Here is a 26,738-nt window from a genome sequence, read left to right on the forward strand (position 1 = left end):
TGAAATGAACAAAAAATTTTTTTTAAATGCTCACTATGTTCCAAGCACAGTGCTAAATGCTGAAGATACAAATAAGTAAGACTGCCTCTGCCTTCAAGGAACCTATGTTCTCTAGAGAGAAAAAATGACACACATACAGGATCTAGAGCTGGAAAGCCAGGGGAAGAGGTGATGCCAGAGGGTCCAAGTTCCATTTCTGTGGGAGGAGAAAGAGGCCGGGAGATGGATGGAAAATGATGAGCTCCTGAATTAGGGTGGTAGCTATGGCATCATGAGTAGGAGTGTCAGCACTGAGATCTAAAGCCTACTGTCCTAAATAGCTGAAGAAATTATTTGAGTGAATGGATGGTTGGTCCATCTTTTCTTAGGAACAGGACAGAGTTTCCACAAAGTTGAACGCTCCTTTTTTCAAAAGTCTATTCATAAATGGAAGAATATGAAATTTAGCTACACAAGCAGACACTTTCTTCCATAAAAACTTATCTCAATGAAGAACACAAGAAACCTCAAATCTCATTAGTCTGGATAAACTGGGGAGTCCATTCTGAATTACAGAATGTTCTGCAAGATACTCTAGTTACTAATAGCACCTACCTCCCAGGGTTTTTGCGAAGGTCAAATGAGATAATAATTATAAAGCGCTTAACATAGTGCCTGGCTCAGAGGTAGCACTGTGTAAATTTTAGCCATTATCATTATGTTTTTTTTTTCTGAAGATGCCAGATGCCAGACACTGTGATAAGTATGGAGACAAAGAAAAAAAAATGAAAATCAGACTTTACCCTCAAAGAGCTTATATTCTACCAACTATTTAGAGGACAGCAAAATGTCAAGGGTTCTTTTCCAGTACAGTACACTGGCTCCCACAGATCCTCCAATTTATGCCAAAGGACACAAAGAACAATTGGACATGTCTTCTGGTCTCTCTTTTAAGAAGAAACAAAGACATCTAGGATACAAATATTTTGCCAGGATTGGGAGAAAAAACCAAACCGGCAGCAAGATATATTTCTTCCCAGCAGACTGGGGGAACAATAAGAGTCTGCTCAAAGTGGTAGGGTACAATCGGCTTCCATGCTTAGTAGGCGGCTAAATCCCTCAGGCTAAATGTAAAAAGGGAGTTTCTGAAAAAAATTCTACAACCTCCCACATAGAAAATATATCTTGACTAGCTAATAGAAAATGGGAAGAAAGGAAGAAATTTCCTATCTTCTGACCCCAGTCTTAACTGAATTTCAGGCTAGATAACTGAGAAAAGAACTGAATGAGCCAAAGTGGTCCTTCCCAGCTTTAATAAACCCATCCTCAAGGAATGGAACAAATGTGGAAGGTCACATGACTATGAATACTCTGGTGAGACAAAATCCTATGTACCAGAGAGCATAAAGCAGCCTGTCTAATACAACAGGCAACAGTGGTGATCCTTTGCATCTTTCAAAAAATTTAATTTTGTGACTTTCAAATGCATATACAGTTTGCTCCCTTAATTAAGGGAACAAACATCTACCCAGCAATCTGTTATGCCTTATTAACTCATTTAAGAAACCATTTTTTCATATAGTACAAAAATAAACTTTAGCCCAGTCTGTTACTGGATTATCATGAATTCCAAATCAGTTGGGTCTACCTTAACAGAATTTTAAGTTTTTTCAAATCAAACGGCACAAGAGAAGTGGGTACAGGGCTTTTCTCTGAAAGGCCATTTTCTCTATTTCTCAAGGCGACTTTCCAAAACAATCTTTCCTTAGGCAAAGATGCAGGCATCAAAATATCAGGACCCATTTAAATGATCCAGGTACAGTCTTAAAAGATAACAAAAAAAAAACCCTCATTATGCTACAGATCTTCTGAGCAATGACACACTAAGCTGTGCTTACCTTTACAGATCTTTCACTGAGTGTTTAAATTTGGTATCATCAATTCCCTTCTCTACAGCAAGGCCATCTTTCTTGCTTTCAGCAACACCTCTGCAGTGATATCTAAGCTGATGCTGGCCTGATTTAGCTCTGAAGTATTATCCACGTTGTTGCATGAGGACAAAGCAACCCAACTCTAGGCAGATGATGCATCACCCATTCCCTGATGTGCCTGCCACACATGCACATGCACATACACACACACATGAATGCTTCTTCCCCTGTCCCTTCCCACCTGCAGGCTCTAAGTTCATTTTCTCTTAGAGTCCAATTCCTGGGAAGACCCTCAACAGCCTGATCTTGTTAAAATGGCAAAGAGAGCATTTTTTTTTAAATGGGGGAATACAACAAATACTTGTAAGCTTTATGGGGATAGAAAAAAACATTTTAAAGAACTCTCTTATCTCTAAATTTATTCCTAGGAATTATACTTCATGGATTTTCACTTAATATATCCAATTTTAGTTTTTGGAATATAGCAAAATAAAAGATCATCATCATCATCATCTCACATTCAGTTGTCAGAGGGAACACATTGGTTTCCTTCTCTCTCTAAATCATTTTCCATGATAAGAAGGCATGGCTCACATGATAGATTTGATTCTTTCATTCCATTTTATTATTAGCAGCCCTGCTCCCCTCTGTTAAACACTGCTTTGCTTTTATCACAAAGGGTCTGTCTGAAGAATTTAACTTCAACCTTCTCTTCACCAGTGTTCCACCTACCCTTGCCAATAACTCATAATAGATTTCTAGTTTTTTCTTTTCCCAATATCGTAAATTATATACTAATAGACTTTAAAAATTACTTCTCCTTCCCAGTCAACTTCTATTGTTTCACTGGTTTCCATGTTCCATTTCTAACTCTTATGCATTTACTACTTCTTTTTAGATACTCCATTCACCCAGTGTTCATTGTTACTTCATTGAAATCATTCACAAAACTCCATTTTGTGACCAACAAAGTCTCTTTCACCAAGTTACGTTATCCTCTACCAGAAAAATTAGTTTGTTTTACAGTCACTATTACCATGGCACTTAGTACTTCAAAACTCTAGTCTTCCTTTCTGTATTGTTCATCTTAAAGGAAGAGAAGGTCTTAGAGTATAAGGGATGAAGATGGGAAAGAAGTGAGGGAGAGTCAGATTAAAAGGAATCCCACAACTGAAAGGAAATATCCCACCTCTGATATTGCCATTTTCTCAAGGTCTAATGACCACTGCAAGTCCTTCACTTTTCCCCACCAATTCTCTGACTACCCATTAATACATGAGCAGACACACAGAACTTATAAAAGCCTTAAGTAGCAGGGGCTAAAGAAATTTAATAAGCTCCACTGTTCCTTTCTATTCCACTGGGCAGCATTTTCAAAGGAATCTGTCTGTAGGAGATGCAGAATTTAGTTACAGGCAGACTTTTGCATCCTCGCAACCTGGTGAAAAGGGAGAAAATAGAGGGTCTAGAGGAGGGTGGGGAGGTCTCATATGCAAAAGAAAGGAAAAAGTCAGTCCCTCTCCTCATGGAGCTCAGAGTCTAATGGGGGAGACAACAGACCAACAACTCTGTACAAACAAGTTACATTCAGAAGGAAAGCACCAGAATTACGAGGGATCAGGGAAGACTTCTCTTGGAGACTTTTTATTTGGGATTTGAAGGAAGCTGGTGGGACTGAGGAAGGAGAGTGTTATAGGCACAGAGATCAGTCAAGGAAAACATCTCCCTATGATTTCTGCACAGAACATCCACCCAGTGTGTTGGAGACCATTTTTGAAAGTTCTTGACATTTCACAGAAAAACAAAAAGAAGCATATAATCCACTGACTGACCTTTGCTCTTGATACAAGACCAGCCAAACAGCCTTTTCTGGTCATACATCTCTCTTTATGATATCCTTAATGTAGCTACTCCTACATAATTCTTCTCTGGTAATATGCTGTAGGCTACTCACATTAACCATGTGGTTTTTCAGTGGCCTGAAATATCAATCCTCCCAAAACTCTGATATTCCATGATCTACATCTAAATAGCATCACTGGAAGCAGTGATTTCTTTTTTTTTTTAAATGGGCCTTTACTTCAGAGAGGAACTTGGGGTCATTTAAAACACTGTTCAATTTCTCAAAGACAAGTCAGCTCACTTCTTTCACCCAATTTAATTCTGGGCTCAGCGGAGTGTCTATTCAGTGTCGGTTAAAGATATATGCATAGATAGGCCAGTTCTACAAGCTATCCATCAAACTCTAAGCCATCAGACAAAAGGCATTCTTCATTCATTTAGCCTTTCCAGAGTGCATATACTGAATTCTTTGGATGAGCTATTACAGTTCTTATTTAGGAGGTTCTATAACATTTTGAGGTTTGATACAATACAAAGAGTACTTCTACTTTATGCCAAGACATTCTCCAGTTCAGTGGTCAACATCTTTATGTCTCACTTGAGATTAATAATCAGAGGGTCAAACAAAATTTTAACTGTGCTGTTATATTTTCAAGAATCTCTTGTGATTTTGACATAAATTTGAGAGATAATTCTTTGGTCTCCATGTTATAGGAATTGATTTACATTGCTTAAACTTTTACATGAAATTATCACAGTCAGTGTTTACAACTTTTCTTCTGTCAATTATCACAATTTTCATCATTAATAATTTATTTAAAGTTAACTGGGTTAGTTATTTTAAATGCATGCCACAGTTTTTTCTTATTTTAATTTTTCAGTTTTGTACTTATTTTTATCTTTGTTCAAAAAAGTTGGTCTGACTGTATAAAAACAGTTGATTCAGGAATGATCACCATGTTGATAAGTATTCCTTTTTAAAATGTAATCAATTTCATTTTTTTTGTGATATTATGGTGTTCATCACATCCTGTGCCCTTCAATTTCTATCACGAAAAAGTATTCATATATAGGTGGTATCAGGTTTCTATATGACTTGTCTACAAATCTTTAGCTTTTCTCATTCTTTATCCCTGATTCAAGTTTTCCAATGTATTCTTTGCTATCTTTACCTATTCCCACCTTCGTAAAGAAAGCACTGAGTATCAAAGTATATCCTGACAATTTTGAGGGTATGATTAAATTCTTTGCAGAATTTTTCTACTTCGCTTTCCACAACAGGTGTTGGTATATAAGCTATAATTATTTTCATGGTGTTCTTTCTGCTAATATTATCAAGGGAAATATGAAATAAGCAAATATTCCATGAAATTATATTTCTTGTTGCCTTTGGGTACATGAGAAAACCAATTCTCTCAACTCATTTTTTTTAACCTTCCTAGGGAAACCATCCGTCCATTTAGTTTCAACTTCTTTCTTTTGGCGTCACTTATAGAAAAAAATGTGAAGTTGTTAAGATTCGGCTCCTCTTGTAGCATCTCCAAGTACTGGTCATTAGACCAAAAAAAAAAAAAATCTATAATACAGAGTACCAACAGCTACACTAAAGTTTATAGATTGTCTAAAAACTATGTGATCCTTAGTCCTGCTTTCCTCTTCCACTCTGATGGCAGATCCCATCTGGGAGTGCCTGGAGGGCCCCAGCCAGAACTGGTGCTGAGAGCAGCCCCATATCTCTCTCCGCCATATATTCTACACTCAACATTCCTGACAATGCCTCCTTACCCTTTTCCCTTCTTGGCTGGTCACTGAAATCCCACCCTGAATCAAACCATAGTGAATCTAGGAATTCCCTCTTCATTCTGACCCTAATATGGAACCCCCCCATCCCTTCCGAGTGGCAGCAGACCTCTCATATGGGGCAGATACTCCAAGGAAAAAGGAATCCTAGGCCTTGCCACCTGTAGCTATATATACCCTCACAACTTCTGGACCTTAATGTTTGACTTACAACTAAACTCTCCTAAATGTGCTGTTGCCCCTCTTAGAGAGTAAGTTTCTTAAGACTAAAGACTCTCTTCTTTTTTTCTATGTATTTCCTGAGACATACAACACAATGCTTGGACCACAGTAAGTATTCAAGAAATATTTCTTCATTAATCCCATTAATTAACACTCTGCCCACTTCTTTAGCATCCTGTCACAATCACTGCAGAAACAGAAGGAGGTTTAACTGAACATAAAATATTAGAGCTAAAAGTGACCACATAGGTAATCCAGTCAAACCTTCTTGAGAAAATGGAGGTTCAGAAAGTCTACCTACTAGTCAGTGACTAAAAAAAAGAGACTAGAATGGACCTCTAGTCCAGTGTAAACATCCAATTAACAGTATCTAGTCATTTATGCCATTCAACTCTGATATTCACTTACTCCTCCTCCTCTTTTAGTTTTGGTCTACCTTAAGTTACTTCTTTTTTCTTCTTAAATTCCTGGCTCTGAAATTTATTCTGTTATTCTTTGTAACGTGAAAATCTTCTTAACATTTATCAGCTCCTTAATTCCTCTCCTTTTAAATGCCTTCTCAAAATTAATTTCCTACGTGAAGTTTTTCTGGGAAGGTTTCTACACTATAACACCTTTACTCCAAAGCAGAAAAATAAAAACATATTAAATTTCAAGTGCTATAAAATTTAACTGCCCAGATAATTACAACAATATACTATATCTGAGATCTGATTTATTTTTCCAATAAATTATAGTACTTTCTCTATGTGGTGTGTACTTGTTGCACCAATAAGAGTAACACTGTACTCATAAATATTTTAAGGTAAGGATCCCTGCTGTGATGAATTCTTATAAACAAAAGATAATACCTCAATTTAACATGCGATTGTAAGATAAATCTTTTGAAGGACTGGAAGGAGGGGTAAAAAAGGAAAATGTTATGCAAATTTTTTAAAAGGCTGAGGGGAAAAAGTAGTTAATTATATTTTCAGTGGGATTCTTTTGATCACTGGGGGCTCTGTACAGTTTCCTTGATCCAGGTTTTCAAAGCTGAGATCAGTAGTTTTAATTCAAACGTTTCCAACCAACATTAATAACTATCACTTTTTTAAACTGCTAAACAGAAGTAATTAAACCAAACTGGTGTGGGTTTCAGGGCCAAAGGCTAAATAGGCAGTTGTTGTTTTTCTCAGGAGTTGTTTGGTACTGTCTCATTAGGCTGGGAGCCCCAGAAAAGGCTCCACTGGGAGAAAACTATCTCTATTACAAGGGTGATTGCTATGTTTAGTTTCATTCATGCTCTCCAGACTGGTAGAGTAGCCCCTCCTTTCCATATTTGTTTGGCTGAAGGATTGTCAAAGAGAAAAACACTCCCTCTTTGAAATTTATTCTGTACAAGTTGCCTTTTTAGAAATAACCCTCCCAGGTGCTGATATGAATATTCACCAGAACACTCTGAGCACAGGGGCCAGTCTCCCTGCCATGTACACTAATCCTTCAAAATGTATTCTAGGCAAGCTACCAGGGTAAACTTCTATATAGAAACTGTTTTCCTGTGATGGATATTGGGTAGCTAGAAGGAGAATATCTGAGTGGAGGAGGCAGAGATGAATAAATCACCAGAGTGCATATCTAAGGCACTGCTGCTGCTGGAACTTTCCAAATTAGACTCAAATATAAAATTAGGCTTCATTAGCAAATCTTGCCCTGTGGATTTCACCACATAGCTTTTCTTCAGCTGGCACATCCCTCCTATATCAGAACAATAAATATTTATTTCCACTAAGCTCCATTACTCAATCTGCTGGAAGCTCCAACTTTATCTCACTGTCACTTAGGTAAGCAGAGCCTACATAGAAGCCTGATGGTTATCTCTGTCAACAAAAATACTTCTAACACTGCCCTGGCAATGTACACCTGCAAACATGCTCAATACTACATTATTGTCCCTGCTGACAGAGAAGTACAGGGAGAGAAGGTAAGTTCATTGACCACTAATTGGTACGGTTTCTCTGAATCATCTTACTATTTGCACTGAGTCCCTAATAGTGACCATAGAGACTCATGACAAGGAGCAAAGAGAAGATGGGTAAGGCATTGAAGGCTGTCAGAGAGCCAGGAAAACCTGGCTTAAGTCATAAAAGACAATGCCAGAAATTGGTATTTACCTCAAATAAAGACTATGATGATCCTTAAGATACAAGGGACCAAGCTATGAGGTTCCTGAACAGCCACAGGAGCTTAGGAACTACTAGCAGGCCTCAGGAATCAAGGGAAATTGGAAGCTGAGGAGAAAAGGGAGAGGCTGTAGTACTTACTTTCTCCTCTGTTGGAGAGTACCCTGTAACAGCTTTCCTGGCATCCTGTCCGGGTATGGCTCTACTGAACCATAACCCTCAATGCTACCCTTCCCTTTTCTGCCACTATCTCATGAAATACTGCTTTTTTTTTTTTTATTTGAAGGGCAATTGGGGTTAAGCAACTTGCCCAAGGTCACATGGCTAGTAAGTCTTAAGTGTCTGAGGCCAAATTTGAACTCAGGTCCTCCTGATGCTAGGGCCAGTGCTCTCTTCACTGTGCCACCTAGCTGCCCCCACAGAGTAACTTCTTACAAGAGTATCAATTATGAAAATACAAATGCTGCATCTATCCTATGCCCAACTCCTTGGATTTTCACTTTCAATACTGTTTCAGAATAGAAACTTCAATGTAAAACATCTGTTTCCTGAAAGCCTGATTGTTTAATTTCACCTGCTTAAACAAGCAGTGTACATAAGGAAAGAAACTGGATATTAGAAAGAAAAATAACGATGACATCACCAAACAGAGAGAACTGAGGCATGGAGGTAATAAACAACACATACAGCTTAAACCAAGACTTAATACAACCCAGAAATGCCTAAAAACTCTTTCTTCTGTTGAATGTGTTTGTGTTTTAATAGATTTCCAGGGAATAGTCCCAAAAGAAATCTTTGGTGGGACTGAAGATATATAATCCTATCTCTCTTACTGTGACAACTATACAGACAGTTCTAGACCAGTCTTTCACCTCACATCTCTAACATTTAATTTAAGAGCAAAAGGTTGAGACTTAGAGATGAAACAAAGAGCAAAATATTCCACTTGAAAAATCAAAGCCAAAAACAAAACTCTTCGTTTTCAGAAATGGTGATGGGCCTATTTTATTGCTTTGTTTCTTCCCTGTTAAATAAGTGAAAAGACAAGCAAAGGTCAGAAAATCAATGCTATGGCTATGTAATCTAATTTTGTTCCAGAAATGTTACTATTATAATGAAGTAGAAAAGGCACAATGATGTCTACTTAAACATATCAAAATAAAACACAAAACCAGTGTGATGGTAACAGTATATAACATTATGATATCCTTTGAACAGGTTAACACTACTAATTCCTCATTTGACTAGGGCAGGGAATTTCTGAGTTTTTCTCCACTGGTGTAGATGGACTTTACTGATGCATCTAGACTTTCAAACCAGGTCTTATTCTACTGTGACCACAGATAAGGATTTTGCTAGACCAATAGCCAGGATTGCAGACCACAGCCACAGAACAAAACAAAACAAAAAATATGTATAAGGAGTCTTCCCATGGTCTTCCCATGCAATAACCTTTTTTCAAAAAGAAAATATTTTTAATGGATAAATTTTTCCCTCTAATTGCAGGTATAGCTTTCAAATACTCAAAAAGACCTGTGATCTTGTTAAGTTTCCTCCAATGATGCAAAATCATAACCCTTCTATAGCTACCTCTCTTCTATAACTTTTAGCAGTGTTCTCCCAAACATCTGCTACTAGGCATTAAACGTGGAGCCATGCCTTACTTTCTCTTAGCATTTCAAGGGCACCAGTAGAACACTCTGGTTGTCTACCTGTCATCTCCTCTTCTCACCATCCTGGATTCTTTTCCTATTATGTAATTCCTTGATGTTTTTTACTCCTGTTCTTCTTTGGAGTTCCCCATTGGTTACATATGGCTGCCTGTTTATAGCCATAATGTGCCTTTCCACTGCCCTCTCTGTAATGCTTATCTGTAGTTTTCCAAAGGCAGTTGTTGCATTTCATATTTCATTGCTGTACAGCAATCTTCCTAAAGCACAGGTCTGATCATATCACTTCCCAATATTCTCTCTAATGAATATCACTGGCTACCTATTACCTCCAGGATTCACTACAAAATCCTCTGTTTTAATCCTTTTGCAACCTGGCCCCTTGCTACTTTTCTGACCTTTCTACACTACTCCCAACCCAGCTTGCACTGGCCCACTTGCTGTTGCCTCATACACATCCATCTATCTCCAAACTTTGTGCCTTTTCATTGGCTGTTCCCCATGACTTCGTTGCTCTTCCTCTTCACCTCCACCTCCCGGCTTCCTTTAAGACTAAGTTCAAAGGCTGCTTTCTGCAAGAGACCTTTCCTGGTCATTCCTTAATTCTGGTGCAGCTCCTCTGAGATTACCTTCCATTTACACTGGATAGATCTTATACCTGCCTAGTTATTTGTATGTTGTCTCCCAATTACAAATGGGAGAACCCTGGGGTTAGGTGAGTTTAATATAGTAAATGGCACAAAGAATGTGTGACACATAAATGCTTTCTGACTGAATGATATAGCACCATCAGCAGAATGTCAGTACTGAAAAGATGGGGTCTCTGCTTTCACAGGAAGTCTGGGGTCAATAAAGAAGTTCTGCTATTTCTTGAAAGTCATTAAATCTATACTCCTCTTCTTCTTCAACTCAGTTTGTCCAAATATACCCTGGGCCTGGCCCCTTCCTACTTGTAGCAAATACACATTGAAATCTGGGTGACAGACATTTTTCACTGACTTGGTCTTTCCTACATGGATGGACAGACTGAGCTCCTTTGTGTGGTTAGAGATCTCTTGCAGAACTCTCCAGTTCTTGATGTAATACAAAAAGGAATATCTGGAAGACCTCACACTCTATAGGGAAGTCCTCTCTGACATGAACTCTGTGCTGAAAACTCCTCTATCACAGTGGCAAACCAAGAATCATGAGTAAAACCTCTCTATGGTGAATACCATCACTACAAAGCTATTTTTCATATCTCAACAAAAGGACCATAACAACTGAACTCTGTTCTTCTGGGGATCTCGAACAATGAACAGTTTTTCTCCACTGATTTATTTGTCCATGTAACTGTTAATTTTCTAAAAGAAATGACCTGATTTTTCTGCAACTAGGGAAAGGAAAATGCAAGTTGAACTCTTGACAGCTCTCAGACTTTGCCAACATTATTCCTATCTTCCTTTTCCTCATCTTAAGTGATTGTATACCAAACACACACAATGCCAGGGTAGGAGCGAGCCAGGAGCAGAGATGACATGAACATACTGACTGTTGTTTTTTCTTATCTTCTCACTTGCTATTTCACAGTAAGGAAAGCATATTTCATCTATTGGTCTTATAGATAGGGAATGTGATCTACTGAAATGTAGATATTTTCATTGCTATTTATGCTTTTTATATGACCTACACCCAGAGTATCCCTTCCCAATCTCCTCCCAGAGAGCCTAAAAGAGAATGAAAAAGAGAGGAATAAAAAATACACTATGTAAAACTAACCAATATATAAAAAGTCTGATATTATATGTAATGTTGCACGCTTATGGTGCCCACCTTCTGAAAAGAAGTGGATGAGTCTCCCCATACTTCTTTTTGGAGGCTACACTTGACTATTATGATTTTGCAACTTTCAGATGCAGTTGTTTTCTTGTAGTTGTTCTTTATATTTTCACTGTAGTCCTCATTTTGTGTATTATTTTTTTGGTTCTGTTCATTTCACTCTGCATCAGTTCACAGAAATCCTTCCACGCTTTCCTATATTCATCATGGCTATTTCTTGCAGCACACTAATATTCTGTTACATTCATGTAATACAAGTGGTTTAGCCATTCTCCAGATGATGGCATATTATTTTGTTTCCAGTTCCTTGTTATCACAAAAATGGCTGCTCTAAATATTTTGGTGGCTGTTCAGCATACAGTTTGTTTGTTTTTTCTCACTGACTTATTTGGGGTGTGTGTGCAGTAGTGGAATCTCTGGATCAAAGTGTATGGACAATTCGGTCTCTCTCAAGTATATTTTCAAATTGAATGAATGAATTAAAAAAATAGTGCAAGGCACTGTGTTAAATACTAAGGATACAAAAACTTGCAAGCAAGACAGCTTGCCCCCAAGGAGCTTACATTCTAACAGGTGAAGACAACATAAATGGGGAGCTGGAGCTGGAAAGGGAGATTATGTATATAGTAGCATGGCTCCAGAATACAAGCAGCATGATTTAGAGATGGCTGGGAAGTGAAATGGTGGGCTTGGGACCACGCAAGGTAAGATAAAAGCTCACCAATCAGAGCCCAATGTCCCAGGGGGAGGAGTCCAAATTCTTGTGGGAGGACGAAAAGACCAAAGTACAGGCAACATGGCTTGGAGATGGCCAGGAAGTGGTATTCTGTAAATTTCTTTACAGAATGGTTGTACCAATTCACAGGGGGACAATATTCTTAAAAAGAGAAGCAGGGTGACATAGGTTTGAAGGCCAGCCTTGGAGACAGGAAGACTTGGTTCAAGTTCTGCCTCAGATATACATGTTCATATACTTGCTTATGTGAACATGGCAAGTCATTATCCCAGAAAACTCTTTAAGACTATAAAGTTGTAAAAGAGCTGCTGAACTGCATTAGTGGATAGAGTTTCCATACTGGAAATTCCCTACAATTAATTCACAGGTTCCCAAAGTGGAAGACACTGCAATGGGGGGCACTGGAACAATGGAGGTGGGGGTGGAAGGAAGGATGTGCATGGTCATAGCCTCAGGTGCAACTGGAGGGGCAGGCATTGAATAAAAATAAGGGGGTGGTGGAAGCATAAGGAAAGAAGAAAATTTTGAAAAACCTTTTTTCATGTAATTACTTGTTTACAACATAATAGTATTACATGACATTCAATACTGCATCATCAAAATGACAGGAAGTATATAGGAAGAAACTACAAATTTACAATAAATTGTTAAATTTAAGATGAGTCATTAAAAAAAATTCTATATTTTTTGAAATGATGCAAATATAAAAAAAAACAAACATTAGAGGGTTAAAGAAAGTAGATTTCCAGGGGAGTACTGAGTAATTTTTTTTTTTTGAAGTGGTAAGCCAAATAAGTTCGGGAACATCTGTCCTACATGATGAACTCAATGCATAAAACAAAAAAAATTAGAGAAGTATAGGCACAGCTCACATAATTATCATTTATCAGTTGTCATTTGTCAATAGTGTTTTACAATAATATTTTAAATACATTATAATCAAAACCTACCACAGAGTCATAAAACCATGCTATGATGTCATTTTGTTGATCAACCATTTATAATTTTATTCTCAGGGAACCAGCTGATCTTTATGTCCCACTATCATTTTTGCAGAATAAATTAACAAAATGTAGTATGTTTTCACGTAATTGGACAAAAAGGAAACTTCATTAAATTAAGTATTTTAGTTAACATTGTTATCATATACATGGAGCATAGATCTTCCAATAATTTTAGGATACTATAAAATACATCTAACAATAAAACCATGTTGAAAATAATTTAATCTTTCTCTGATAATTCAGAAGGCATTTTAGGATCTCGTACTGAGTCCTGTCACTATTCTGGTGAATAACAGTTTACTATGCATAGCAAAGAAATATACCAAAACCAAAAAAAAGACTCTGCCTTGGAATTAACTTCATATAAAGAGACAAGTAAAACACATGTTTTAAAACACAAGAAACACTTCTCATTTTGGTTCTAAACTATTCAGTAAGTGATCACATGCTTTTTGTTAAAATAGATTATTTTAGAAGCTGGATATGATTTAATTACTGTGTTTATGCTTCATATACTCATAGAGAAGCCTCAAGACAAAAGGGCACAAAAGATCACAGGACCATGGATCTAGAGCTGGAAGGGACTTTAAAGACCATGAGCATTTAAAAATGAACAGTAAATTACCTCCTATACGAGTGAGACTTTCTGGGGCCTAATGGGGGTAGATAAGAGAAACCAAACTAACAAGGTGGTTCTTTTTTGGTTCAAATGGAATGTCTGTAGTATGATATTGAGGATGGATTCTTTATAAAGGCCTCCATGTCTGGGGGACCCTGGAAAAATGTCATGTGTTCAATGTCTCAAGCTGTTGTAAGTTTGTCCTTCATTTTCAAAGAGGTCCATGGCGTCAGGGAGATGCTGACATGACTTACAGTTGACTTTGATGTGAGGGAGAGAGGGCTGTGCAAGGTCACCAGCCTCACTTTCTCCTCTAGAGCCATCTGGGTTCAGTGGCCAGATATTCATCAGGATGACTGGAGATGACCCAGGATGCAATGGGAGACCCTGGCCCTTTTAGACTAAGGCCTTTTCAGGTTCTCACTTTGAGTGAGGTAATGCTGATTCAGGGAAGAGACCTCTTAAAGAAGTCAGGCAAGGGATGGTCCCTTTAATTAAAAAGAAAAAAATCAAAAGGGGAGGGGAAGACTTTCAGGGTTGCTGGTCAATGGTCACTACTGACATCACTCTAAGTCAGGAGGGTCCAAAATATAGCCATTAAGTGGTGCTTGGACAGGTAACTATTGTGGTCCAATCTATGAGCTACAGTAAGAGTTAATATAGCTTCCAAAACCTAGAGTCTTTCATTTTCATTTTACAGTATGGAAGCTGTACTCTTTGTGCAGTTTCTTCATATCTAAACTGGTGCTTCTGATCATTAACTAATGAACTTGGCAACAAAAGGGGAAAATGCTGACTAGCAAGCACTAAGCACTGGAGTGCCTGTCCAGGAATGTCCTTGCAAGCAGGGCTTTGAGGGACATGGTTACAACAAATCTCCCTAGGGAAGGGGAAAGTACAAAGAGTGTACAGTAGGCAAGAGTTAACTTGAATTTCTACTTAAGTGGTTTCTACTTAAGCCTCAGATACACCTAAAAAAAATCAAATCATTAAGTGTTGAAATTATTTGAACAAGGGTCTTTGTAATTACCAGTATACGTTGTACATTCCATTTCCTTCTTAAAATCTGAGAAACACACAGTGCCATAAGATACATCAAAAGCATCTTTACAATAAAATAAATGTCCGCCTCTCAAAAAGATTTTCTTCTTTTCTTTCAGGTAAGGTTTATTGCCTGGTTATTAATCTAGAAGACTTTCAAATAATAGAATATTGCTATGAAATTCATTCAAGGGCTATCCCTAAAAGGGAATCCCACTTTCATAGGTGACAGAGACACATTAACCTTTTCCTTTCGTTCTTCTGCATAACTTTATTTAATAATTGAAGGACTTATTAGGGTAATTTATTGTGCTAAATTAGGAAATTTCAGTCAATATGTTGAGATGCTTCTGTTGACTCCATGCCCCCAAAAGAAAAAAATAAATGACAGGCACATCTTTCTGTTCTTCCTATGGTGCATCCCAGGAGTAGGAGCTTGAAAAACCCATGCAGAAAACTATAAGGGAAAAAATTATTAAGAAAGAGCCTGACATGTCATTCACTTGGTGTTCTGAGGGGAACTTTCTTATATAATTCTTATAACTATCAGTAAACTAGGAGGTATTTATTTTGAGAAAGGTCTCAAATGACAACTTTGGAAAATTACTAAAGTGTGTATAGAGGATACTGTCATGCATAAAATACTAAGCCAAGTAAAGCTGGAAGTTTCCATTGTCTTCTTTATGAGTTAATTTTTCTAAACAAGGATTTTTTTCTTTCAAATTCTCAAGCTATATTTTATGATGACTTGTTGTCAAGTTTCCCAGTCACTTCAGAGTGATAAATGGATGAAATCTGCAGTAAATCATACACAAAAACTCACAAATAATTTTTTTTGGGTATTTAACCTTTTCTATTCTTCCAAGGCACATCAAAAATTCCACAAATCCCTCCATATTTTCAAACATTCAATATGGTTGCTATAGAAATCTTTCTTTTTTTTTTTAACTTTGAAAAACTTATAGAGCAGAAATGGCTGCTATACCTTTATGCTAAAACTCAAACAGTATTGTCTAATTTCCAAGCTTCAGGATTTGTGGTCCTTAAAAGTGCTTGTACAAGTCAGGCCCTAGAATCCATTGGGAGATATGGATAAGACTTTTCAGTCCATGTTTATTAGAAATCAAAGCTCCAAGGTATACGGGTGAAAGAAGTGGTGGTGCTGACAGTCCCAGGAAGAAACTATACTTACTAAATAAATCATGAATCAGTGAAATGATAGTTTGCCTTGGCTTTAAGCTGTAAATGAGGATGCAATACACTATTAATACAAAGCATGTTTCATAAAATGTCTTAAAATTTTGACCAAATTTATAGGTACACTTAGTCTAGGCTATAGATATAATACATTGAGATGTTTGTGGTATTCTTCAGGAAACAAACAAAAAAGGAAATGTTTGTCTCTGCTGGTTACAAAGGATGCTTTCCTAATATAAATGGATGTACTGTTTGACTCTAGAGCGTCAGACAAATGGAGATGGAAGTATCATAGGAAGTGTGGACATTTCCTGCCTGTGTCAACATCAGTGTCTAACTTTAGGACTTAATCTCAGGCATGTTCTGTCAATGCCCAACTTATTAATAGCTCCCTTACACACTCAGATCAGACAACCTGAACAATTAGGCAGAATACACTATGTTCCATTAAATTACATGACTGTATCACAGTCCGATGCTCAATGAGTATTTACTGCACAATCATGGGGCCAATAGTGCTATTTTCAGCATGGCATGGTATATTAGAAAGAACACCAGATTCGAAGTCTGAAAACCCATGTTATACTCGAAATTCTGATGTCTATTCAATGGCACACTAGAAAAATACAGTGGACTGGAGTTAAGAGAGATGTAGATGAGAATCCTGGTTTGGACACTAAATGGGAGACAATGGGGCAAGTCATGAGCCTTTCAGTTCCTCGGGAAAATAGGAATAATAATACCTATGTAATGATAACTTTTTTTTTTTTTGGTAGGGCAGTTGAGATTAAGTGACTTGCCCAAGGTCACATGGCTAGAGTGTCTCAGGTCACATTTGAACTCAGGTCCTCCTAACCCCAGGGCTGGTGCTCTATTCACTGTGCAACCTAGCCGCCCCTATAATAACTTCTTAACAAGGATCTCAGGAGGCAGTGGATTTCTCCTCATTGAACGCTAGATGACTATTTCTCAGCTATGTTGTAAAGGAGACCCTTGGTCACATGCAGGCTAGATAAGATGGCTCCTGAGATTTCTTAAAAAAAAAAAAAAAGATTAATTAAGGCACTCTCAAAAGCAGAGATACTTCAATCTGCCACCCTCTCCAGACCATCTTCCATCTCTATCAATAAAGTCCTTCTTTAGATTTGCTAAAAACTGGGTCATATTGACAGATTCAAGACTATTCTTTATTCATGTATCTTTAAGGAGGAAGGAAGGAAAATGAGCAGTAGAAAGTCAGAATGGTAAAAAGTAAGAAAGGAGCAATAGCAGCAACAGCCAAATTGAATGATCAGCCTTTAGCATCCCTCCCTTCCCCTTGTCTGCCCCTAAGAGAATCTAGCACAAATTATAGTGACATAATGATGAGAGGTCAGTTAAATCTTTAAGTTTGGACCAAGAATTCAGAAAAGAAGGAAAAATGTACCATAGTGACTAAAGGCTAGGGTGGCATAAATTAAAGGCATAAAAATATGATAAATAAATAAAGGCTTAAGAAAACACCCTTTCCCCAAAAACCTCAACCCCAAACTAGCTATCTATAATAACCATGAAACAAAATTGATCTTTAGTTTAGCAATTCTGTGCCAGATTAACTTCTGTGTTAAAAATTGTTTTTTCTTTTGCAAAATAAAAAAGGACCTTTATTCCTATAAAACAACAAGATTATGAATATATATCAAGAACATATTTTAGGGTAAGCTCAGTTGGTCCTAATGTATTGTATTCATATGATATTTTCCAAACGAGAAATTAAAAATGTTTTGCTGTCATTAACTCCTTAGTCCTCATAACAACCAGTAAGATAGTGGGGTTTGTTTTGCCATTTTTCATCTACAGTGTTGCATTTCTGGACAGCCTACTTACTTAAAATTGGGTTTATTATGTGCAGCATTATGGTGATGTTACTTATAGTGCTGCAATATCAATTATAGAACCATCACTTACAAGCTAATGTAAAAATAGTTAATTTAATTGACTATTTTATAATTAGGGTTTCAGTAAAGTACTGCCATACATTAGCTGGAAAACACTGGATGATTACACCACTTAATACATAACATATTCAATTTCTTGAACTAACCTGAAAACACTTAAAAGGATATCACACTCAGCTAGTTGAAAGATAAGAAGTCTTGAACTAGGATGACAAAGGTACTACAAACTACAAAATTAAGTAGATATAATTAGTTTTCATATCTCTTCCCTGGTCCTTTTATGTGGCCAGTCTCCACAGATTTGTTATTTAAATTTTAATGTTTTGAAAAATAACATGAAAATTATATAATTACTCCTCAATTAACCACTTCCAAGACACAATGCAGGTAATGTCTTTCTTTTATTCCTAAAAAAAACCATATGATACCCAGTTGAGCTTGTAAAGCCAGCATTTCTAAGTGTAAAACGTTTAGCTGTCAAGGATAGACAGAATATACTTGGGATGATGGAAAAATGAAAAGGCAGAGAAAGACAGAAAGACAGAGGAGAGGGAAAGAAAAAGTGAGAGGGAGAGAGAGACAGAGACAGACAGAGAGAGACACAGAGACAGACAGAGAGACAGAGACAAGAGAATGATCTACTTGCCCCAAGTGGAGTGTTTTCTGTACATTGCAACAAATACAGCTAAATTGGCTACTTGCTTCACAAAAAAGCTAAGCCAAGTAAAGAACACTGATGAAAGCCTCTTCTAAGTCTCTGATACCTTTGTCCCCAGGAAAAAGAAAGCTCACTGAACTGTGCTTGCTAATGGAACATGAAATAGTGGGTGGATATATATTCATTTTTGTGACTGCCCATCACATTTAGAACACCAAAGAGCAGTCAAAGGTGGACTCCCTCAGTCGAGTCCTTTCCAAAGCACAAGAGAATTATTATCAAGAGGGGATTAAAGTCACATTTATTGTTAGAATTAAGAATGTCACTGATCATACTCTGTGGTCTTTGCTCCTCTACCTAGCTATAAGCATACAGAGTAATAAGCAGGAAATAAGCTAATTTTTCTAAATAAATAAAAAAAAAAACCAACGACAACCAAACAAACCAATTAGGTAGTATAGGGTATTCCCAAAGTCTTTAAGCTTTGACAGCTTAAAAAAAGCTTAAAACTGCCCTAAGACTTTTGAGATGCCCTGTATTTTCAGGAAGAGAAGCAGCACACAGAAGTATGTTGTTAACCTCACATTATTTAAATTTCAGCCCGTGTGGTCACCAACTACAAAGAACCTTAAACTTAAAATTCTTTAGGTCTACAATAAACTGACTGTTGGGATATATGGAAGTTTGTTTAGGAAGTGTTTATATGTTAAAACAAAATGGGTCAATAAATTAAAAAAAAAAATCTAATGTTCTGATCCCAGAAAGAAAATGTCCAGGATTTCAAGAGTTTTTTTTTACCCTCTCAGAATGCTAAGGCTTTAGTTTTTCATTCCCATAGCGTTCTCTCTAGGTGCTGATTCAAATTCTTGGGGCCCCTTCAGCTATAGTGACTAGGAAAGCAAGTCAGTCATCACAGGCAATAGAAGCTGCAGGTCAAATGTCACTGACTAATCAACCTGTCATTGGGCAATTACCCATCCCCATGAAGAAGTGCCACTGATCTAGTTTCCTATCAATAAATGTCTATCTGGGCACATCAGCGGCTTCTCCCTGAAACCTGCCAAGATTTCCACACTGTCTGCAGTCATTGGTGGTTGAGAAATCTTTCCTACATCCTCTTAATCATGTCACAGAAGAGGCAAATGCAGTTCCTGACAACATAATGTTAGTTTCACAGAGACGTGTCTCTTTGAATTCTCAGCCACTTACACAGAGCTTCAATTGCATGGATTTTCTTACTGCAAAAACAATAGCTGGCTCAAGCTGGAAGCTGAAGGTTTCACACTGTGCAAAGACACACATTTCTGAAGCCTGCATTATCTTCGTGTCCGCTCCCACCTCTCACCCCCATCTCTCATCTGAAGCAGAAATAGAGGGAATTTGGGCTAAGTATCACCATTCCAAATTTAAGAAGGAATCAAAAGGGTGTATGCTCCCTTCCTCAAATCATGATAATACCTTTTCTAATACTGGTTTCAAAGGGGTATCATCTATCAATGTAAATGCCATTTTATAGCATGAAATCTAGGAGTGATTCACTCTATGTATTCAGGAAAGCAGAACATAAAAAGTGTACAGGATTATTTGGTTCATCTGTTCATTTTGGAACCCCCTCTTAGGTCTGGGATCTGTAGCTACCTAGGAACACACGCTCCACATTTCAGACCCTCTAGATCCTCACTGAAAGCTCCCTCAGAAGTCCGACAGGCTTAATGAAGAAAGGGAAAACTCCTTTTCTACTGCTTCGAAAGAAAGAACAGGAAACTAGTCCACTGGTAGGTCTCTTGGGGCCGCAGGAAGTTTTGTGTTTTGTATTCAGGGGAAAAAGAGTCAAGAGGCAAGGAAATAATAATGACGGTGAGAAGATAAGTAAGAGTTAGTGGTCCACCTGGTTGATTTCATTCTGCTTGCTCTGAAGCCTTAGATCCCAAGAGAAATTAACAAGAAAGGCTGAGATGGAAAGAATCCATTCTACAGCACCGTGCAGGATAACTCTATTATCCTTTAGAGTATTAATGAGGAAAAGGCGAGAGAGAATGAGGATGCTAAAGGAACACCAGCTATGCCAGGGGTTCCACTTATTCCTAGCACTATGGCTACTCTCAAAACTGAGCATTGGGGAAATAGGATGAGTTTCATAAGAGGCTGCTCAACAGAGAATTCTGTGGAGCAGCCTGAGCCTAAGGTGTGGCATTAATAATGTGAATCTAACATGTGAATTCTAGCCCAGGAGTCAATTTAACAAATTAGACATACTGGTTCCAATAAGATTATTGTATTAGTGCTTCTATTAGAACTACATAAAGATGGATTCTTCGTAGCTGGACATGCATCCCAGATCTTAGGAAAGAAGAACATAAAAAGTTCAGAAAAAAAAGTGATGGTCCTATATCTACAGACTATAAAATATATGAGTAAATGAGTAAAATAAGAGTCTAATAACTGAAAAATCTTACTATACCATTATAAACAATTTCAAAGAGAAAGAGGAAGAAAGATTTAAAGATGCCAACATACTGTATTTGGAGATGAGATAAAGCTTTTTGAAGAACACAAATTCATAGACACATAGATACACACACACTCACAGACACATGTAAAGGATGCAAAGAGAAGAAGTGCACTCAATCAAGGGCAAACACCTAAGAATGCCACAAAGCTTTAAGTCAGAGAGGCCAAAACTCAGAAGAAGCAGAGGCTTGACACAAAAAAGGGTTTCTTACATGCTGTGTTTGGTGCAGGAATAACAAAGAAAGAATTCTCTCCTTGGCTGATGAAAATGTAAAATGAAGTAGAGAAGGCAGAACTAATCAAACCCTCTTTTGTTTCTAGCTTCTTTTCCAGAAAGGAAAATGGTCTTCAAATGGAAATGGGTAGAAGAAACATCTCCAACTTATCCTTCAGATTGCTGGTACATGGCTTTGCCCTGGCTGGATCTGGGTCGCAGTTTGGGGTGGCAGTCCTGGGGTGAGGCAGAACTTGTGGCGGCTCTGGAGACGGAATCCTCCTCACAGTTCTGAGGCAGAAAAGCATGCTTGTGGTCACTCAGAGACCAGAGAACAGACAGTGGGAGGAGTAAACACCTCTCCTTTGATCACATCACCTTAGAAGAACTGAAAATTCAAAGATGCCTCGAAGTAGCTCTGACAATAGCTACACAAAACCCCAGAAATTTAGGACATTCTCCACTTTGGAAGCAGAGTTCTAATATGGCAAAGAGCTCAAAAGTCGTATAATTGGATGGGAAAATGAGCAGAGGGAAAAACATCAGAATATAGAATCTTTCTTTGGTGACAAAGATGAACAAATCATGCAACCAGAAGAAGACAACAAAGTCAAAATTCCTCCATCAAAAGCCTCCGAGAAAAATATGAATTGGTTGCAGGCCATGAAGGAACTCAAAAAGGATTTTGAAAATCAAATTGCTGCTATAATAATCACTGTATTCTATAGCTAAACCTCTTGGATTAGTACACATTCCTTGAAGCTGAATTCATATTCTATCTTTTAAAAAAGGCCCTTCTTGATTGTTTGTCAATAATAACCTTACTAGTGCATAAACATTTATTAAGTGCTATGTACTAGGCACTTAGCTAAGCACTGCTAAGCACAAAAAGAGACAAAGATAATACCTACCCTCAAGAAGCTTAGAATTGAATGGAGGAGACAAGGGAATAAATATGTACAAACAAATTATGTACTAGAAATATACAAAATAATTACAAGAGGGAAGGCACTAAAATGAAAGGGTTTAAGAAAGGCTTTCTGTAAAAATTGGGATTTTACTTGGGTCCTAAAGAAAGCCAGGAAAGCCAGGAGGTGGAGATAAGGATAACAGCATTCTAGGTATGAGGGACAGGCAGAGAAAATGCCCAAAGCGTAGAGATGGAGTATCTTATTTGTGTAACAGCAAGGAGGCCAATTTCACTGGACAGAAGAGTATGTGGCAGGGAATTAAGGAGTAAGAAGACTAGAAAGGTGGGGTGGGGGTGAGTGAAGGTAGGGAATAGAGCTAGGTTATGAGGGTCTTTAAACCAGAATTTATATTTGATGCTGCAGGGGATAGAGAACTACTGGAGTTTACTGAGTGAGGTGGGTGGATGACATGATTGGAACCTAGTTTGAAAAGCTTTAATTTGGTGGCTGTTTTGGAGTGGAAACCAGAGACTTAAGTCAGGTAAACCTACTAGCAGGCTATTGAAACAGTTTAAGTATGAGGTGATAAGGACCTGTATCGGGATGTGGCAATATCAGAGAAGAGAAGACATCCTTTATTTTTTTGGAGGGGCAATTGGGGTTAAGTGACTTGCCCAAGGTCACACAGCTAGCAAATGTTTAGTGTCTGAGGTCGCATTTGAACTCAGGTCCTCCTGACTCCAGAGCCGGTGCTCTATTCACTGTGCCACCTAGCCTCCCCTAGAAGACGTACTTTATAGTAACATAGAAGTATTAGGGGGATGGAGAGGAGGAGAGTGGGGGAAGGGGAGGGAAAGACATGTATTTTGGGAAATATTATGAGTTCCATTTTGTACATATTTTACATACATACATGTAAGATGTATGCTGGATATTCAGTTTGAGATGTCTGAAAGGCAGTTAGAAATAGGAGATTTTAGAATCATCAGTGGAGATGGTAAAGAAATCCATGGGAGCTTATGAGATCATCAAATAATTAAATGTAGAAAGAGGGAGAAGAGGACCCAGAACAGAACCATGTGGGGCACCTATAGTTAGAGGGCATGACCTGGATGATGATATAGCAAAGGTGATTGAGAAGGGGGAGTTTTACAGATAGGAGAAGAATCAGTAGAGAAGTATCCTGAAAACCTAGAGAGAAGAGAGCATTAAAGAGAAGAGGGTGATTAGCAGCATCAAAGGCTGCAGAAAGATCCAGAAGAATGGGTAAGAAAAGGTCATTGTATTTGGCAATTAAGAGACCACTAGTAACTTGGGAGAAAAGTTTTGATGGAATGATGAGTATTTTTAAGTGCTTAAGAAGAGAGTGAGAGGAGAGAAAGTGAAGGCATCTATTGTAAATGGTGTTTTCAAGTAATTTAGGTTCAAAGAGCAGAAGAGATAGTACAAGTCAGAAAGATGGAAGGATCAAGTGAGGTTTTCTTAAGGATGAGGGAGACATGGCATGTTTATAGGCTGTAGGCAAGGAGCCAGTAGACAGAACGAGAATGATAGTAAGTGAGAAAGAGTAGATGACAGAGGAGAGATATTAGAGGAGACAAGATGGTGATAGTTCTAAAATCTCACATCTCTAACTGCCTTTCAGACATCTCAAAGTGGATGTCCAGTAGACATCTAGTAGACAGCAACATGTACAAAATGGAACTCATTCTATTTCCCAATTAGAATTACAAGGAGTAAGGCCACCATTTTCTGCCAAACAGGGTTGAAGGAAGAGAGTGGCAGAAGGCATATGAGTAACATGAGATGAGGAAAAGGGAAGAAGAGGGAGTACATGTTGAAATGCCTTGATTTTTTTTTTCTGTAAAAGATGAGGTTCATAACAGAGGGGGTGGGGGGAAGGAGAGCCATGGAAGGTAGGAGAAGGCATGAAATGGTTTGTTAGGGCTGCTGTGGAGTGTGGGATGGAGAGTTGATAAGCAAAGTGTAGAAAGACTGTCTAACAGCAGTGAGAACCTAGTTGAAGGTGTATAACAAATTTGTAGCAGATGCAGTCAGAATGGTTGTCCCTCATATTTTATACAGGACTTTGTTCTGCAAATCACTAATGAATTTTATCAGGTGACATTGTAACATTGTATTATAGGTTTCTATCTTTCCCCTTAGCTAGACTGTAAACTCTACGATGGCTTCACTATGTTTTATCTAAAAAATAATCTCCCCAACCATCTAGTATAATTCTATGCACACAGAAGACATTTAAAAATATCTGTAGAAGAAATAAATGAATAAAACATTGGAGAGAGGAAAGTGAAGTTCAAATTATGTAAGAAGAATATGAAAGACTTTGTTCAGTGACTTCAAATGAGGCTTAATGGGGGCAGCTAGGTGGCGCAGTGAATAGAGCACCACTTGACACACTTACTAGCCAAGTGACTTTGGGCAAGTCACTTAACCCCAGTTGCCCTCCAAAAGTTAAAAAAAAGAAATTGAGGTTTAATGACTTCAAATGAATCATATTCCATGGTGATGAAGAAACTTTTGGATATAACATCTATGTCACTATTGAAAATTTTTAGCAAATGACAGAGAATAATAGTAGTTCATATTTATATAACACTTTAAGGTAGGTAAAGTCCTTTATATACATTATCTTATTTATCACCATGATCTAATAGGTGAGAGGGTGCTATTATTCTCACTTTACAGTTAAAGAAACTAGGGCTATAAGAGAAAAAGTACCTAGTCTTGTGTGCCAAAACTAGTAAGTATAAGAGATCTGATTTAAATCCAGATTCTTCTAACTTCTAATGTGACTTTAAATAGTCTGAGAGACATAATTTCTGGGTAATTTAATCATTTTATTAATAATACCAACATTAATATTTAGACCAAAGGCAATCATGGCAGGGAAGACTGGGATTTCCTGAGAGTGGCAATGCACTATGATTGGCTAATAAGGCTAATAATTAATGAGAGAATGAGTTAATACTGAGGGGCTGAACCTATTCAAATGAACTTTGATTATTTATCATTTACTTTTAAGTTACCCCCAGCCTTGGGAAATCTAAACAAAGAATTTATTCCCCACCCAAGCTAGAGCAGATCATAGTTTCACCTTAGATTAGAAGTCTGATCTAGTTGGGTGGAGTAGAGAATGAGGAAAACATAGATCCTATCTTTCACCAGCCCAGTCCTTGAGAGATTGGACAAGGAAATAGGGCAGAGAAAAAAGGCTGGAATATCCCCAATTTTAATAATTGGCTATTAACAGGAAAAAGAAACAATCCTTTCTCTCAGTAGCTTAGACTACATGGTGCTAACAACCTAGAAAATAGTGAGGGCTAAGATTTTAGAATGGAATGTTTTCTACATACACCAGAAAGTTTGATACTGATCCTTGGCAAAATTCTACATGTTAAGAACATGGTCTATGAACATTTCTTAGAAAACACATTCATTAGAAATCAACATGGGTACACTACAAGCAGGGAGTATATAATCAGTTTGTGGTTTGTAAAAGGGTGGGCTAAACTTGTCTCTCTTTGTCTTAACTAATATAGACTTATTTCCTCTGCTTGCCAGTTTTAAAGAAAACACATTAAAGTATTTAAATACTTTAGGTATGTGTGCATGGTAGGGGGTGTTTAACCTGAGAGCAGACTATGGCTAAGACTATTTTAATTGACTGCAGTTTTTTTTTCACCTTCTCTCAGTCAACAAACATTTATTAGGCACTTAGTTTTGTGCCAAACTCAACTGTCCCTGTTTTCAAAGAATTCATGTTTTAATGGGGAACATGCAAAAAACCATGTACAAAGAAGATGTGTACAATGATAAAATGGAGAAAATCAACCGAGGGAAGTCACTAACATTAAGCATTAAACCCTTTTTTTTTGGTCCTTTGATCACTTTGGAGTACAAGTCTAGTAATGGTATAGATGGGCCAAAGGTATGTACAGCCTAATAACTTTTTGGGTTATTCAAATACAAATGAAGGGTTGGACCAATTTCCAATTTTACCAATAATGCACTAGATGTGCCTCTTTTCCCCTAAACCCTTCAAAGATCTTGTGTCATCTTTGCCAGTCTGATAAGTGGTGAAATCTAAAAGTTGTGATTTAGGGCATGTTTTTTTATATGGTTGTTAATAACTTGAATTTCATACTCTGAAAACTACCTCTTCATGTACTTGGCCATTTATCTTTTGGGTAAGGGCTCTTACTTTTATAAATCAGAATCAGTTCCCTATATAAATTGGATAAGACCTTTATCAGACACATTTGCCACAAAGATCTTTTCCCCCCATTTCTATTCTAATTTTAACTGTATTGGATTTGATTATGCAAAAATATGTAAATTCTATATAATCAAAACTCTTCCACTATCCACTGATCTGAAGGCAATTTCTTTCTCACTAGTGTGATTTTTTCATGATGTGACCTTTTATATTTAGGTTGTGTATTCATGAGGTGGTATAGTGAATAGA

General features: G+C 37.5%; 1 protein-coding gene and 1 long non-coding RNA gene across 5 annotated transcripts in view; one reads left to right on the plus strand and one right to left on the minus strand.

Annotated features, from left to right (window-relative positions):
• The window catches only part of BTBD9 (BTB domain containing 9), a 503,538-nt gene that overhangs the window by 121,428 nt on the left and 355,372 nt on the right, over positions 1-26,738 (minus strand). The window lies entirely within an intron of this gene.
• Positions 104-22,140, plus strand: LOC138150160 (uncharacterized). Its single transcript, XR_011165530.1, has 2 exons — positions 104-7,734; positions 21,446-22,140. It is a non-coding gene; the product is annotated as an uncharacterized lncRNA (long non-coding RNA).

This window comes from Petaurus breviceps, unplaced genomic scaffold (assembly GCF_028583685.1).
Source record: "Petaurus breviceps papuanus isolate PSGF00001 unplaced genomic scaffold, PetGlider_PUasm1.0 90865, whole genome shotgun sequence".
NCBI lineage: Eukaryota > Metazoa > Chordata > Mammalia > Diprotodontia > Petauridae > Petaurus > Petaurus breviceps.